Source organism: Marmota flaviventris, chromosome 12, assembly GCF_047511675.1.
Source record: "Marmota flaviventris isolate mMarFla1 chromosome 12, mMarFla1.hap1, whole genome shotgun sequence".
In the NCBI taxonomy this organism is placed as follows: domain Eukaryota; kingdom Metazoa; phylum Chordata; class Mammalia; order Rodentia; family Sciuridae; genus Marmota; species Marmota flaviventris.
In genome coordinates, this window is record NC_092509.1 from 18,643,848 (window position 1) to 18,662,970 (window position 19,123).

Sequence of the window (19,123 nt, forward strand, 5' to 3'; positions counted from 1 at the left end):
CAGTGGGCAGTGAAATGACAGTAGCTTTGAGCAATAGGGCCTGATAATCCTAGCTCCATTGACACTGGAACACATTAGAAGGAAAAAACACTAAGAAATTAAAGAAAAGCAGGAAATGTGCTTAGAGAAATCTGTAGTACATAGTAAATATTCAAGCCCTTTGAATATTTTTGTTTCTTTCTTATCAACCTGCCCAATTACTAGAACAGATGGAAGGAGGAAAAAGTAATTGAATGGAAATTTAAAATAAATGAAATGTTTTTAGAAACTCCACTGAAGTAGCAATAATGGTACTTGATTCCACCGCAATAAAGGGCCACTGAGACAAATAGACTGTGGCTTTTGTGCAATTACAAATTTGTGCTATGGGGGTTTGTAGCTTTTATTGCTAATCTTTGACCTACAGAGAACAACAGCTATAGCCCAGACGCTACTTAGGTTCTTACAAAATACATCAAGATGCATGCCTTGCTCTGTGCAGAGGTAATGATAGCTTAGTCACACAATTGCTAATGCATTTTGAACAATTTAATTCTCACCACTAGCTCCTTTATGTATAAGCAGGCAAAAAAAAAAAAAAAAAAAGCAAACAAGTAAAAACAAATTAAAAACACCATGACAGTGGAAAGATGCTGATGCCAATGGACCCTATGGGGCTGAGATTTAGGCAAGGCGTGTATGGACTGAAATTTAGGGTTGTTCTCTACTAGCAAAATTTATCCATGGAAAGCCTGTGATATTAGTGAAACCTGTAGGTTTAAAATATAGAAATCTCCCATTGACAGGAGCAGGTCAAACACTGTCATATTGTTTGAGAAAATGTTTAAGGTATTGCAGACCTCGGTAAATAAATTTACATCTCACCAAATCAAGGTCCACATTTAGTAGCTAATACTCAGTAAGGACAGGCACTCCTCGAGGTGATCTAATGCAGTTCACTTTATTGGATACTAATATCACAGTTCTCTGAGGAAGAAACTGTTATTCTAAACTACTTACAAATGAGACAACTGAGACTCAGAAAGCTTAATAAACTTTCTCAAGATCATACTGCCGTAAATCATGTGTCCTGGGATTTAAACTCAGTCGTCTGTTCCCAAATCTTCGTCTTTGAGAAATTATGAATTATCACCTTACTAAAAATAATGTTTAGCACCGTCTGGATTGGTGCTGGAGGATGTAAATAAAACACTCTGTGCCTCCTGCCTGAGAGAAGTTACTAGTATATCAGAGTATGTAAACTGACATGTTTCTCTCCCTTACTTTTACTATCTGTCTAGCTATCGTCTATCATCTGTCCAGATCATCTATAATCTATCATCTAGCTAGCTACCAATAAATGTATATATCTGTATATAAGTGTTCATACATACAAACTATATATAGGCCTAATTAACAATATTTATACATAATAGAGCATTAATCAAGTCCAAGATCCATGCAGACATGCGGCCATACAGAGCACCATTCATCATAAGAGAGAAACCTAGGCCACCCTTTGAAAAGCATAGAGCAAGGTCAAGAGTACACAAACTGGACTCATTTTGTGTGGGTTTGGATGCCAGTTTGACACCCTCAAGACTGAGGGTCTTGGATGACTGGGTTAACCTATCTGTGCTCTGTTTTCTCCTCCCTAGGATGGCCATAACCACCTGCATCCCAGAGGACAGCTGTGAGAAGATCATGCTTTAGTGTAAATAAAGACTTCCAGAAATTTCCTCATTAATTAAGCGGCAGGAAACGTTAATCCTGAGATTTGAGGCATGGGTTGGATTTGGATAATTAGGAAGGAAGTGATAGAAATTTTGGCAAAGAAAATAATACTATAGCCAAAGTAGAAATAAGTGAGCTTGACGTGACCTTGGAACAGAACAGCTCTGCCTGAGAAGATCCAGTCATTTTGTGTATACAGGATGGAAGTTGGTATGGCATGGATTTGATTTCTTCAAAAGTTTCCTAAGCTTCCCCCTGGAAATGGGCTCTTCCCAGGCATTTTTATTTTAATTATAGCTTCCTGAGAACACACAGACTGTATCCACTGGAGCAATTCTGGTGGCAGTTACCACCTCCGGTTGGCAGAATATTCTAAATGTGCTCACATTTGTGTGTCCCTATAGACTCATGTCATGTCATGTCTGCCAACAGTTTTGGGGAACACGGTTAACTGATAGACAGAAAGTAGACTTAGAGAACCATATTTCATCAGTTGAATTCACCCATCCTTTGTTAAAATAATGGACTGATGAACTAGTGAAGCACACAAATACTCTGGAAAACTAGAGGTTCAGCAGGATTCAACTCCACTTTCATTACAACCTAAAGAAAAGAGCAAAGAAAACTTACAGGGTGGCTGTCATTTAGCCAATAATACCTGCAATTGTGACTGTGAATCTGTTCATTTGACTGCAGGTGCCTGACGGAGGAGAAGATGATGGTGCAATCTCATGATCACGGCTCTCCTTGTCCCTCCCAGTTCTGCTTCTTTCTTATTTGTGCCATTTGGTCCTGTGGCCTACTCAAGGGAAGTCCTCTCAACCCCACTGTATCAGCTTAAGCTGTCCATTCTTCCTGCTGCTCAGCAGGGTCAGAGTGCCCTTGTACACCACGCCCAGCCCCAGAACACAAAGCAGAAGGCACATACTAAAGAGTGTGTCTCCTTCCAAGGAGCCCTGCTGCCAAGACAGGCCCTGCCTCTACAATGGACATCTGCAAGCACAAAAAAATATTTTAAAATATTGATTTAGGGGCCTTCCCTTATTTTTAACAAAACCTTAAATAATATGAATTATTCCAATAAAAGCATCTGCTTATAAAATGAGATGAACCACCGTTTTGGTGTGAATGTCTTAAGAAAATTATTAAGCTTTAAATGTTATCTATGAATCCTAGGGCCATGCCGAGCATGTACAGTGGTGTTGCATGACATTATTATTTATTACATTGGTTATTATTGAAAGTAGCACTCTCATGGAATTTCACTTAAATAATAAAATAAGACTTTTTGTTTCCATAGCATCAATTCAGGAAATACTTCCTAATTATCTAAAACCTTGATAAGCAATTATCTTCTTAGTATTCTTAGTAAGTACCTAAATTTGGATGATTCTTCTCATTTTCCTAAGTGTGAAGAGCCTAAATTTACTTGATTGCTCAGTATGTGACACATATGGACAGTAATGATCCCTCCCGCTAGGATATGGAGCATGTGAAGAATCCATTCTCAAATTATACTTTCTCTCTGCATGTGAATTTGCCCAAAAAGCAATGAAATCTCTAAGGGATGGGTGTAAATTTCCTGTTCACTTGTCAACTGTATTTCTTAGGGAAGCTTTAAAATTTTTGTTCGACTGCCCTGAGCTTTGCTACCATGGGTCACTCTCTAGTGTATAATGATCCCTGAGCTTTTTGACAAATATCTGGGCTGCTGCATCTGTCCCCAGGCCTCCTTCTCCTTCTTCGGTTTGCTTTTCACACTCCAGAGGCACCTATCTCATTGTATCAAGCATAGCGTATGCTCTAAGAAACTTGGCCTAGATTGGACCTGGCAAGAAGTTGGATTCTGATGTGGCACAGACAGATGTATGCATGTCAAGTTTCAATCCATTGGATCCTCTTAAGGAATGCAGAGTTTGCTATGGTGTCAGACACTCAACTGGACTAATTACATGTATGGATTTTATCACCTTATAAAAACTCCTTTAGTTCCACGTACATAGAAAATATATGAGACCACATAATATGCTGTATAACAAGCTGTGCAATTGCCAGGCCATGGACCAAGAGGATACTAGTTATCACAGGACATATTTAACACAAATACTTGTATAAATGTGTACTTTTCTTGATACATATTACCTTATACATCTATCATCCCAAATCTTGTAATACAATATTATTTTTTCTTATCCATCCAGTCCCACTGGAAGCAGCTGTTACTCTAACTAGGAGGTGTTCTTTATTCTCTTCAATTCTTTTACTTTCTTGCCCATACTTTTCTTAAATATAACATAACCAACTTACAGATGTGAATGATAGCACCAGACCTGTTTTAGCACATTTGACAATTATTTTAATGAAGATTTGTACAAGTATCATCTTTCTCTATCTTATTATATCCATGCATATGAATTCAAACACATGCTTCAAAATGGAGACCATCTCTCTATCCATTAGCCCACAGGCTCTAAATTTAGTATATGTTGCTGACTATTAGCTTTGCTGTATTAAAAAATCACATCCAGAGAGAAGAGGGCATGTCAACATTGGGTATCAGTCCAAACAAGATTGAAATATAAGTCAGGAATTATTATTTTACTTGACTTTGTTTAAATACTATTATTTTTTAAATAATAATAATAATAATAATAATAATAATATCAACAACTGATAAATAGCAAACTTTTTAAAATAATCAGTCTGGTAGAAAGGAGGAAAACTAAACCTAATATTTTGACTCTCATCTTCTCATCCACACATAGGTAAAATTACAGGATGAAACACTGTAAATTTACTCTTTCCTTCTCATTTCTTTCCTCTAACTAAATCTAAATCTAAATCTTTTAGTCATAAAAACAAAATGAGCTTAAGTCTAAGAATTGAATAATTTGGATTTGTTTTAAAATATTTAAGGATTTCTGTCAATTGAGGTTTACTTGAAAGAGAAATATAGTCCACATGTGAATAGCAAAAGTTTATAAAAATAAGAAGTGGAATATTTTGAAAGATTTAAAATGCATTTATGTTTTATATTTTGTAGTACAATGCTGAAAAAACATTGTCTTAATTATTTTACTATATTGATTTTACTTTGTAATCTATTTGCTGACCAAACTGTAACCTAACAACCATATGTTTACTCAATGAGTGAAATTCATGTGGTGAGAATCTTCCCTTTTGCAATGTCTCATTTTAAGTATATTTAACAACTTCACAGTGAATGAATTAGCATAAGTCAATTCATCATGAACTTTTCAATGCTTATGGTATGGCCAGAATGATTGGTTATCCACGTTACAACTAGAGCTGAATCTGAGTGCCACCCACCCACCCACCCCAGGATGTGGCCAGTGGGACAGGACAAGGTATTCCCTCTGACTTCACCCTTGTCACCTTCAAGCATCACAGTAAATTTCCTTTCATAATTTTCATTATGCATAGTGTCATCCTATGGTGTGTATTTAAGTTCAATTTTCTTACAAAGAAAAAACAAAACTTATTCCTAAAAACCTTAGGTAAACATAAAGCTATCAAAATAAGCACATCAGTAATAATTGTATTGAATAGCATAATAGTTACTGATTTGGATGGATTTTTGAGCTGTTGGGAGATCTAGGAAAGTCCAGGTGGCCTTCTGCTTCTGACCTCTACTCAGCAGCTGCCATTCCTTGTTGATGGCCGATCCTCTTGATGGCTCTAACTATTCTTTGTCCAGTTACGCCTTGTGCTTACTAAATATACATTTTGGGAGATTAACTCTATTATTGCTTTTTAAAAAAATATTTTTTAGTTGTAGATAGACACATATCTTTATTTTTTATTTATTTATTTTTATGTGGTGCTGAGAATCAAACCCAGGGCCTCATGCATGAGACGCAAGCATTCTACCACTGAGCTACAAACCCAGCCCCAATATTATTGCATTTTTTGTTACAGTACAGAGAAGGCTGGAGTTTAGTCTTAAGCAGACAGAGTCTCCAGTTGGTTCATGACACATAATTGACCAAATGTGTAACCTCACTCTGCTGGATTCACAGACTGTGCTCAGTATTTCTTAGAGGAAGGTCAGCTTTAAGTGCTTTCTTATTTGCAAAGTCACAGATAAATAATACAAGAATAAATACTTAAATACTTTTATGATTCAAAATAATAAATAATCTTTTGAATGTGGAGCTAATATGTCTGCAGAAATATGATGCAATTTTAAAACACTTGAAAAGCAAGAAAAACTCATTCTAATTTCTATTTTTCTTTCCAATTTCCAAGTCAATATGGCAGGAGTATACTAGGAGTACATGTCAAGGATCTTGTAGTCTCTCCACCGGATACACAGTGAGAAACTAATGACTGAACCACATTTAGTAGATGAGATAATTTTTATAAATAATAAAAGTAATTGTTCATTTTTCAGTAAGAATTTCAACATGTTGTTAACTACATACTTTCATATTCCTATGGCCACAAAGTGTTTCAGTCACCAGAGTGAGTTTGGGAGGAAATGTAATTGAAAAATAGTGTTTTCATTGTAGTTAAAAAATGTTTTAAAAGAGATGACCCTGAAATAACAGGGTTTTTTTAACCTGTTTATAAATTCAATGGATCTCTTCAATTGTTTGGAAAAATGCATTCAAATGAAAAAATACTTTTTATTAAAATGTAAATGGGAAAATCAAGAGTCAAGTAAACTGTACTGGGTATCATGGCACATGTCTGTGATGCCAGCTTAGTCAAAAGGATTCTAAGTTCAAGGCTAGCCTTCAAAATTTAGGAAAACTCTGCCTCAAAAAAGAAGAAGAAGAAGAAGAAGAAGAAGAAGAAGAAGAAGGAGAAGGAGAAGGAGAAGGAGAAGGAGAAGGAGAAGGAGAAGGAGAAGGAGAAGGAGAAGGAGAAGGAGAAGGAGAAGGAGAAGGAGAAGGAGAAGAAGAAGAAGAAGAAGAAGAAGAAGAAGAAGAAGAAGAAGAAGAAGAAGAAGAAGACGACGACGACGACTGGGCATGTAGCTCAATGGAAGAGCATCCCTGGGTTCAATCCCTAGTATTGGAGGAAAAAAAAAGAAAAGGAAGAAAGGAAAAAAGGAACAAAGGAAGAAAGGAAAAAAGGAAAGAATAAAAATATATAAATACCAAAAAATACATATATTTATGATTTTTATAAAACTGGTTTTCATCCAGAAATCTCAAATTAGAGAATATTATAAGAGTCATTTAAAACTAAGCTCCAAATTTTCTAGAAAACTTGAAATGGAATCACCATTTGACCTAACAATCCCACTCCTTGGTCTATACCCAAAGGACTTCAAATCAACATACTATAGTGACAGAGCCATGTCAATATTTATGGCAGCACAATTCACAAAAGCTAAATTGTGGAACCAACCTAGATGTCCTTCAATACATAAATGAATAAAGAAACTATGGAATGTATACACAATGGAATATTACTCAGTATTAAAAGAGAATAAATTTATGGCATTTGCAAGTAAATGGATGGAGTTGGAGAATATCATGCTAAGCAAAGTAAGCCAATCCTAAAAGAAACAAAGGCCAAATGTTCTAATCAGTGGGTGCTGATCCGTAATGGAGGGAGGAAGCATAGAAAAATGGAGGAATTTTGGATTGGGCAAAGGCGTGGGGAGGAGGGGTAGGAGAAGGGGCAGTAAAGTAAGTAAGATGGTGAAATGAGGCAGACATCATTACCCTAGGTACACGTAAGGTTGCACAAATGGTGGGACTCTGCATCATGTACAACCAGAGAAAAGAAAAGTTGTGCTTCATCTGTGTACAATGAATTTAAATTCACTCTATAGTCATGTATAACCAATTAGAAAACATTTTAAAAATAAATAAAATGTTAAAAAAAAAACTAAGCTCCAGTGAGAATTGATAACTACCAAGTATGCATCTTTAGAAAGTTTATGGAATCTTTGCCTAAATTCCGTTTTTGTATGTACACATTTGTTTTTGAGTAATTCCTTAGAAGCTTATTACTTTCCATTTCTACTATATATCACTGTAAAAACTTGGAAACAATCATGCAGTTGAATACTGTCACACTCAGATTAGGAAAATTATAGCTAAACCTGAACATTGTTCTGTTGTATGGATTCTTTTCTTCATGTCTTCTGAATTCATTTAGACTTTCATTACTAAAGAATGGAAAATAAACCAACAGTCTTTGTGGAGTATTTCCTACACATTAACGTTCTAAATACATTTCTTCATCACCAGTCTTGCTGCTGGCAGTGTGGTAGCTATTTTTTTCTCTATTCCCTGCAAGTGGCTTGTAAATATCTGAAGGCCTACAAGCTGAAGAAAGAGGTTCTATATTAAGGCGTGCTTGTTGTGCTCATTAATTACACAGGCACTTACATTTAGAAACCAGATAAAGTTTCACTTCATTCAATACACTGTTTTATTTACTTATTTTCAGCCTCAAACAGGCCTAGAACCTGAAATTCTATCTGTAAGCAGCAGTTTGAAGGTAGGGAAACAACTTACTATAGAAAGTAAATCCTGCCAATCATCTTCTTTTACTTAGCTTCTTTATGGAAAAATTTCAATCCATATTTGTGAAATTCTGAGCAAAGCTATAACAGTTCTGGCTTTATTAACATGTCCATCTAGCCTGTGCATTCAGTTTATTTTTGAAAATTGTCATTCATCAGATGCTATATTCAATGGTGCAAATATGTTCTGGGGGGAGTATTCTTATTTTTCATTAAAACAGGTATTATTTAACAAACCATTTTGTATAATTGGTTTAAGTTGCATGTTAACTGATGCTCCCATAAGGCCAGGGATCAGAGTTCATTTCTGTATGTTAACATCATACTGCCTATATATATATATATATATATATATATATATATATATATATATACACTTGTTCTGTGGAATATGTTTTCCGATTTCCTCCTTAAATCCTAATTCATGACATCTTCAGTGTAGAACTAATGATATTACAATGCTAATTATTGATTTGTATAATGAGTAACATATTAAGTGTTAATGATTTTCCCATTACCTTCCAAATAAAAACGTTCCTCCAATAATAGAAAGTCCCCTTAATGAATGACTGGTGAGAATGTAGCTTAATCTACTCTTTTTTCACTTGTATCTCCATCTAGGTGTCTGGATACAGCAACCAACCCTGAAGGTACTCAGAAGAATGATTCAAATGAAGCATTAAGAGTTTACAACAGGGTCTTTATCTACACAGGGAGCTTTTAAAAGTTTCTGTAACTGGAATTATCAATAAATGAAGTAAATTCACAATGCAAAAATAATGTTTAATATAAATTCAGAAGCTTAGTGTTTTGAATGGTGATCTCCTAAAGGATGTGTCTGTGTCCCAACTCTCAAACCCTATACTACGGCCTCATTTTGAAAAAAAAATAAAATAACAGTTTTGCAGATATTTATGAGATGAGACTCTTACCAACAGCATATAGTTGTAACTTGTCTTTTAGTCTATTCTAACAATCTAATTCTTTTAATTGGAAAGTTGAAATAAAATTTAACTTCAGTGTTATTATGGGTAGATGATTGTTATTTCCTGCTATTGTGGTTAGTTTGCTATATATAATTTTGGCTTGATTTTCATTTAGTTGGTTGCCCTTCTAGAGTGAGCTTAATTTATCTGGGAGTTTTGGAGTTCTCTGTGTGCAGTATATTTTTAAAATATTCTTCATAGTGCTGATTAGTAATCATGAATTCTTCTAGTTTATCCTTATCATGGGAAGTTTTTATTTCTGTATAAATTCTGAGATAACTTTCTATGCTGAATAGAAATCTTATTTGGCAATGGTTTTCTTTTAGAGCAGTTTGGGATATTCCACTCCAGACCCTCCTTGATTTTAGAGTCAGAGTTGAGAAATCTGAAGTAAACCGTATTGGTTTGTCTCTAAATGTGTGTTGTGTTTTTTGTTTTGCACTTTTTAATATTCTCCCCATATTTTATATTTTAGCCATTTTTATTATGGCATCTCTAAGAGCGGCTCTTTTTTGATTGTGTCTTTTTGAGGTTATATATATATATATATGCCACAGTCCGGCTGCAGCAAAATAACCGGGGGGTGACGAACAACTTGTGTACATTGATACAGCAGGAGTGGGAGCCGTTTATTGTAGGACAGGAGGGGTATATATACATTCCACACAGCTTATCTTAATTAACATAAACTAGATACAGCAGTCAACCAATAAGGAATCTCCACACTTAATGGCTCGCTGGCGTTACTTCACAAACCACTCCCTCTGGCAAAATGCCAGGCACCATCTTGATTTGTTTACAGACTCTAACATTTCCCCCTTTTGTTTAATTTAAATAACAACCATAGTGGTTTTTACACAAACACATCAAACAATCTGCTACAAGCAGAAGGGGAGGATACAAAATGCCACAAAACCAAGCCAATTGATGGCTCCATGCAAGAAGCCCTTGGAAAAATTATACCAGCAATGACACTGTTAGCAAAGATACTGAGTTACTATTTGTTGTAGATTACAGTTTGTTGTCTCAGTCCAGGTAAAGCAGTGTCTCAATAGATTAACTCACAGTCCAGGTAAATCATAGTCCAGGTAAGTTCTGCAGGCAGCTAGCTTGATCCGAAGTCTCGTCAGGTTCTCAGCAACACTGGAAATTCTTCCACCTTCGTCTTCACTGGCACTGGAACAAGGCAGGAACTCCGGATGGCTAAAGAAAATCCTGTACCATTCCAGCAGGCGCTAAGAAAACAAACTTCTGAACAATTTAGTACATTATCTCAAGATTTTTTTTACATTTGAAATAAGCCTTAATAGTGCTTATTATTCATTAGCTTCCAGGTGTGGGAGAACCATTGTAGTTACTGGCCTTGGAAATGATCAAACTTCAGGGACGCGGGTAGCGTTTTCTGCCGGCTGCAGTGTCCCAGGCAGCCCCAGATGGCCCTGGGTGTGTCCCGGACTCAAACTGCTTCTGGGAACAGGGAGCAAGAGCCCGCGAGACTGTGCCTCCAGGTCAGGTCTAGATTTGGGCTCGAGGCAGTGGAAGAGCCGGCTGCTGCCACCTGGAAAGTCCTTGCTGCACCGTGACAGGCTCACGCACGTGGCAGCCGCAAAGCCAATTCACGCACCCTCTGGTAACGAAAAGTATTCAGTAATAGCCTTTTGCTGCAACTTTTTTCCTGATAATCCTTCCTCCTCTGAACTTAACTTCTTTCTGACTAGAGTTCCTGGGCTTCCATCAACACATGCCCTAACTGCTCTTGGTTCCACTGGGGTGCCTTCTTCCCTTAGTAATTTACTTAACACCCCTTCCATATTTTCGTCACAACGACAATACAACATTTCAAGACAAAATAAGACACAAACATACTGTATCAATCCTCTCCATTTTCTCAAAATGGCCATTTTTCCTCTCGCCCTATCTGCCTAGGGATGAGCATATTTGCTCCATCCTATCTAGGGACGGGCAGCTTTTTTTTTTTCGTCACTTACCCCGGAGTGTCCTGGGGCTCCCTGGATGGGCCACCATCTGCCGCAGTCCTGCTGCAGCAAAATAACCGGGGGGTGACGAACAACTTGTATACATTGATACAGCAGGAGTGGGAGCTATTTATTGTAGGACAGGAGGGGTGTATATATATATTCCACACAGCTTATCTTAATTAACATAAACTAGATACAGCAGTCAACCAATAAGGAATCTCCACACTTAATGGCTTGCTGGCGTTACTTCACAAACCACTCCCTCTGGCAAAATGCCAGGCACCATCTTGACTTGTTTACAGACTCTAACATATATATATATATATATATATATATATATATACATATATATATATATATATATATATATATATATATATATATAGATAGATAGATATATCTATATCTATATATCTTGTATGTCGATGTCTATCTCATTTCTAAGGTCGCAAAAAGTTTCTGCTACTATCTCATTGAAGTGGTTCTTAATGTTTTTGGCTTGTATCTCCATGTACTGTTCTATCTCAATAACTCTCAGTTTTGTTTTCATGATGTTGTTCCAGAGTTCTTGTATATTCTGATCATGGTCTTTTTTTTCTTTATTTTATATTTAGCATTCAAGTTCATATACTCTGTCTTCGAGGCTTAAAGTTCTGTTTTCAGGGCTTAAAGTTTTAGTTTGATTCATTGTGTTTCACTTCCAAGAGTTCTGCCTGTTTTTTGCTTTCTTCAGTATCTCTATGTCTTCACTGAGATGTTCCTTCACCTTCTGTATTAGCTTTCTTAATTTATTCCCTAGATCTTCTTTAAGTTCACTGAACATTGTAGTAATCAGTTATTATCATCTTTCTCTATAATTCCTTCCACTTCCATACCTATGAGTTGTGTTGTTGGGATATTGTGAATTTGGGCGAAGATTTTTTGGCCTGATTCCTCATGTTTTCATAGGTATTGGACTTGCCCATGAGTTGTGTTGGATTCCTCTTCTTCCTTTTTACATGTGTCCATTGGTTATCTTTTTTCTCCTAGAGGCTTCTCTCTGTTTCAGCTGCATGAGTAGATGTCCGAGAGTGGGATCTGAGGTCATGTTTGAGTTTTTCCTACTTGTGCCTTCTTGTTGGATTGCTTTATTCTTTACCCTATCCTATGTGTTGAAGTATTCTTGAGACTCAAGTGGGATAAGTGTGTATATGTGTGTATGTGGGGAGTGAAGGCTGATGTTTTAAGGTTGTGTTGTGAGTGGTGTTCAGCAAAAAGATCTTTCTTTTGTGAGCTTGAAGTGATTCAATCTCTTCCAAGCTCCTCTTAGAAAAAGGGAGAACAAGGAATTACAGTACTATTAGCAACTGTTGGAAACCTTAAAATAAATGTCCAGTGTCTACTTTGATGTCTGTAATACTAATGACCGCCTGTAGAGTAATGGTGGGGTCAGTATTTATCATCAGTATCAACCGTGAACAACCATGAATGAGATCAGACAATAATCAGCAGGTGTCTGCTATGTCACCAACTGTATTAATAATCACTACACCATGTGTGTGATATAAATTACATAAACTACCTAGTTTTATCAGATAGAGGAATTACAGCCCCTTAAGTGAAGAGAAAATACAGTAGGAAGGCAAGAGAAAGCTTGAAGTATTTAAAAAGCAAGCAGAAGGGAAGCAGGAGATAGCAGATGAAGGGTAGGAAGATGGAGGAGTAAAAAATAACTGAAGTAATAAAATGAAGGAAGAGGGAACAGAAGAATTTGGATATTAATGGGGGAACAAATAAAGAAGGGATAATAAGAGGAACAAAAGCCAAGATGTGAATAAACAAGAAAAAGACCAAAACAAAACAAACACACATAAAAATTTACTCTGCCAAAATCAAACTGCAGCTAAATAAGAAACAGGAAAAAAAGAAAGCAATTGAAATGAAATAAAATATGTGTGTGTATTTATATATATATATATATATATATATATATATATATATATATATCATATACATATATATTTATATATATGTATGCATACATACACAGAGAGAGGGAGCCTATTCATTCAGTAACAAAATACACACACACACACACATACACACACAGACACACAAACCCATATATACAAACACATCATGCAGAACGGAAATATATTTTAAAATAACATAAATAAACAAATTAAAAACAATTATTAAAAATAAAAAAGAGGAAAAAGGGGAAATATAAAAAAATTCTTAATGAGACAAAAAGGGGTTTGTGTCTACTGAGATGATTGAAACTGGTGAAGATGGATGTTCATTGCTTCAGCTGTTGTGCCGTTCTTTGTATTTAATTTTTTCAGCCCTGTAACACCTGGATCAAGGACTGTGGTTTCCATGTCCCACCCTTGATTCTTTCCACGCTGCCAGCTGTTGTGACTAGGAGCCACAGCTGGCTGCAGTAGGACTCAGCTTTCTGTGCCCCAGGGTAGGACAGCGTAGCCTGGGCAGGATGGGGTATCCTGGATAGGCTGGGATAGCCTGGGTAGGACCGGGTAGCCTGGGTAAGCTGGGATAGCCTGGGTAGGCTAGGGTGGCCTGGGTAGGAGTGTTGACAGCTCGTGTCATCCCATAGTGGGGCTGGTGCAGAGTTCCAGTTGGAAGCTGAGGTAGCTGGCATTTGGTCTTGACTGACTCTGGGAGCTCTGTCAGTGAGTATTTGAGATTTGGTCCACATCCCACCTTGCTGGTCAGGTGCTGATCGCTCCTAGATGTCTGGGTCTCAGAGGCCCCTGAATTTTCTGTTTAGAATGGGGACTGTAAACCTTGACTGGCTTCATATATTCCACCTCCACTGTTGTGAGTTACCCAGATCAGAGCTGGGGGTGGCCGCGCCTGTCTGACACCTTCCTGGAATCTTCTGCTCCCACAATATGCCAGGGTGCTCTGTCTCCTTAGTAACCCCAGCCTGCATCCCTAGGCACAGACCTCTGCACCTGTTTCAGCCACACTGGCTGGTTCTCATGGATTCTGCCCACAGTAGGGGACTCCTGGGTCTCCAGCGACTTCCTTCATGATTCCTGATCTCCTACCTCTGCTCACCATGTTGCTGCTCAAAAGTGGTTCCCGCCACATTGTGATGATGCCGCCTGGACTCTTTGCCCTCGGAGGATTTTTTTTTTTTACATATGTGTATAGAGTTTTACAGATGTGTTGCATTCAGTTTATCAATGACTTTTTAGTGATTTTAAATGATAGAAAAATATACATATGTATAATTTTCAATAAAATTTCTGGAATTTTTAGATCTTGTCATATATAAACATGTAATTCTTCATTATTACAATAATTTCAATGTAATTAATTGTTTCAATAGCATTAATTTAATTCTCATTACATTCTCAATTACTGTATACCCTAAGAATTGGTTTTTGTTTGTTTTGTTTGGTGTCAGGGATTGAACTCAGAGGCACTTGACCACGGAGCTATATCATCAGCCCTTTAAAGACAGGGTCTTACTGAGTTGCTTAGCACCTGACTTTTGCTAAGGCTGGCTTTGAACTCCTGATGATCCTCTTACCTCAGCCTCCCAAGCCACTGGGATTACAGGCATACGCCACCATGCCCTGCTCTAAAAATTGCTTTTGAGCATTGAAATTACTAATTCTTCTTTAAAATAAGGAAAACAGTATCTCCTACAGTAGCATGTGATAAGAATTATTTTAAGCACTAACAATTTTAATAATTAGCAATAATAATGATAATTAGTGATGCCACATCAATGTTTATTGCAACTCAATTCACAATAGCTTAAGTGTGGAACCAACCTAGATGCCCTTCAATAGATGAAAGGATAAAGAAACTGTGGTATATATTCACAATGGAATATTACTCAGCATTAAAAGAGAATAAAATTATGGCATTTGCAAGTAAATGGATGGAGTTGGAGAATATCATACTAAGCAAAGAAGCCAATCCCAAAACACAAAGACCAATTGTTTTCTCTGGTAAGTTGATGCTGAACCATAATGGGGGATGAGGACATTGGAAGAGTGGAGGAATTCTGGATAGAGCAAAAGGGAGTGTGGGGAGGGGAGGAGGCAGGGGAGTAGGAAAGATGGTGGAATGAGGCAGGCATTATTACCCTAGGTACATGTATAATTGCACAGATGGTGTGACTCTACATCATGTACAACCAGAAAAATGAAAAGTTGTGCTCATCTGTGTACAATAAATCAAAATTCATTCTACTGTAATGTATAACTAATTAGAACAAAGAAGTAAATAAATTGCATTCTCTCCATAAAAAATAACAAATAAAAATTTCTAAAGTTAAAATTTCATAAATAAGTCAAATATTTTCAAAGATAGGTATTGCCGCAGTCTGGCTGGGCACAATTCAGGGGCCACTTGTCAAAAGAAACAAACTTTATTTTTAGAACACACACACCACACCACACAGCTCCTCAGCAAAAACCCTCAGAGCCCAACTGCCACCACTGGCTTCCACAAGCCTCTCCACCTCCCCCCACTCCTCCTGCTCTTGAGGCTAATTGGCTGGGTTGTGTGGGTAGAGCCAAAAAAAAGTCCCCCAATGAGCAGCTCTGTGGTCTGAAAGGGCAGGGAAACAGCCCAATGAGCATCACCGCAGAGTAGCCAATCAGTTGGCAGCTAGAAGTTTGCTAGGGCCAGCTGTGAGCCAATCATCAGCTGGCAGCTGGAAGTTTGCTGGCAGCTGGAAGTTTGCTGGGGCCCCTTTCGGCTGTGGCTCTCAACAGTGTATGTACAAAGGAGAAACTATCAAAAAGATGAATGATTTTGGTTCTCTTGAAATGGGAGAACTTTATCTGAATACTACTACATAAGGGAGATAACTCCTGATGGTGGCCGTCTTAGACCTTACATTTTCGGAGGATTTGACTCTAATCCCTTTACATTCAAAGACTTCCCCCACCTCTCTGGATTAGTTCAGCCTAGATTAGGTCAGCCTCCCTCTCCATTCCACCATATTTTACTAGTCACATTTTTCTCTCTCTGTGCCTGTCTCTCCCTGCCTTCTTCTGCAAGGGGTTGACCTGTCTGTAATGTATTATTATTTTTTTTTGTATTTTGTTCAAAGTTGTTATTTCCTTGTTTTTGTGTCCCTATGATTATTTTGCTAGCTGATGTTAAATTTCAGTGAGTTCCCTTAGTCACCCACCTTGCTCAGGAGCATCTTCCAACTGTTTAAGTCTTGAGTTGAGGAGCTACTGGGAGTACACCCTTCCTCTGATCTGACATCTTCTGCCCCGGAGGCGGGAGTTTTCTTAATGGCAGTAGAAGTATTTGTTTCTGAGTGTCCTTTCTTTGCTTTTTAACCACCTCCTTGGATGCAAACCCCAAACCCCCTTCTGATGCACACAGCCATTATATTCACTTGTTATTATCTTCATCCAAATCCTGACAAATCTTGCTGGTCTGGAGCCTACTCATCGTTTTATGTGATTTTACATTTTTTCTCTGCTCTGATCCATTAAAAGTTAAGTTTAGAGGTTAATTGTCAGAGGTCACTTTCCCTGTTGCTGCCCTTCCTCTGCTAGCTCATCGTAAATCCTTGTTGGTTAGCAAGCCTAGGTTTTCTGACCGCCGAGGAGCAAATGCCTGTGACATTACACTTATCTTCAGCTATCACTAATCCCAACCCCAAGTCACAAAATGTTGTAGATAAAATTAAATTGGATAGAAAAGGTAGCTGACCTTTAGATAAAGTCATTTTAAAGAATTTCAGTTAAACGTGACAAAATAAGAAAATAAAAATGTAAGACTGTTCCAGAGGGAGAGCTGATAAATGGCTGGAAAGAAGTTTCTTTCTCTAAAATTATTCACTCTTTGTTATCAAGAGAAAAATAATCATATATTAAGTCAAATATGCTCTCTGCACATTTCCTGCTTTGAAAGAGGAACTATATCTTACCAGGAAGAAAAACAACAGCACCAGGTGCATGGTTCACAGCGTTCACTGGAGACATTTAAAGTCTTATTCATAAAAGGCCAAATATTAACTACGTGATAAAAACTGAAAATTAAGTTTTTGTTTTCAGAGGAACTTCTTTGGCTGCTGTATTTACTATATTCTGGCTTGGTAATTATTCTGAATTTACCATATAAAAGACTTTCAATTATAGCTTTAGGAGGAAGTGACTACTTAGCATGCATACAAATTGAAAATTCCAGCTTCTTCTAGTCTAAGGCTTTTCACAGATGAAAATGTAATTCTTATTTTTAGATTTTTAGAAGATGGAAGCTGTAGTCAGAAAAATTGCTAGACCATGTTTGCTGGTCCACTTCAATTAAATGATACTCTATTTATTCCTCAAGTAAATTGGTTTTTCACAAGGATATACTAGCATAACAGACACTCGCTCCTATCTTCTCCCACATATATAATCTATTTTGGGTGACACTTTCAATCGGGTCATAGAGCTGTATTAAATTATCCAATCAAATGGGTTAATTCAGAATGTCTTTAGAAGGTAGTCAAAGTTTGCTTTCCAAATTGTCAGTCCAGACACAATGGGCTAGATTTTTTTTTTGCAAATTTTTGTTTTTTTAATTAATACATTATAGTTACATACAGTATGGGGGTTCATTTTGACAACCATACAAACATGGGATATAACTTGCTCTACTTCAGTCCCCAGGATTGCCCTTCCCTGTATTCTACTCATCTTCCTTCTGTTTACTTATAGGATTTTTAAATTGCTGCTTTATAGACATACATAAAAGTTAAAATCGCTGTAGTACATTCACATATGTATGTAGCATAATTCAATCAACTAAATTCCACTGATATTCTCTTTTCCTATCCCTCCTCCCTCCCCTTCCATCTCCTTCCTGTACTTCATTGATCTCCCTTCCATATTCATGGGATTCCCCCCCTTTTCCCCCTATTTTGGTCTAGCTTCCATGTATGAGAAAAAAAAAAAAAAAACATTGACTCTTGAATTTCTGCTGGCTTATTTCACTTAGTGTGATGTCTCCAGTTCCATCCATTTACCAGCAAATGCCATAATGTCATTATCTTTATGGCTGAGTAATATTCCATTGTGTATATGTATCACATTTCCTTTAACCATTCACCTATTGACAGGCACCTGGACTGATTCTATAACTTAGATATTGTGAGTCCTGTTGCTATAAACATTGATGTGCCTGCATCACTACTATATGTGATTTTATTCCTTTTGGATACACACCTAGAAGTGGGCTAGATTTCTTGAAAATGCATTTCACCCTGAAACCTCACTCACATCCCCACACTTACACTTATACTGACATACACCCAGAGCATAATCTTTAGTCTATACTTTCATTGTACATTTTAGGGTCATGTTTCTTAAGAAGAGCCTTTGAAGCTATCTCTGGCATGGTACTTTTTAGAAGATGTTTTGAATGTGCTTCAATACTTAGACTTTGTCACTTACATCCATGTATTCCAGCTCTTCTCTAAGTAGTTCTGGCTCAAATACAAGGTGGTTATCCCTGCAGCATAGGTATTTTTCCTCCCCTCCTAGGCCAATGGGGTAGTTGTGTCTGTCTTTCTGATAATGATGGGTGATGTCAAGAACAGGCACCAATCCATATGCACACGTAATTCTCAGCATCTCATCATATCATGTCTGTTCAGCTGAGGTCAGTCAGTCCTGTGACTGAGTCCAGAGTCAAGATGGACAGCCATCATAATGGCCCATGGCAAAGAGCACTGGTTTCTAGAAGAGGACAGTTGGGTTTTTTGTTGTTGTTTTTTATCTACTGTCATTGATTTTCTGCCCACAATTACCTTCATCCCATTTGAAAAATAAGCTTAAGCCTAGCATCTCCTCAAGTCTTCTCACGTATTAAGTTTGGTATCCTGGATTTTGTGACCTATATTAGATCCATGTTTTATGTCTCTTCCATCAGAGAACTTTGAACCAAAAAGATAAGTGATCTGCCTC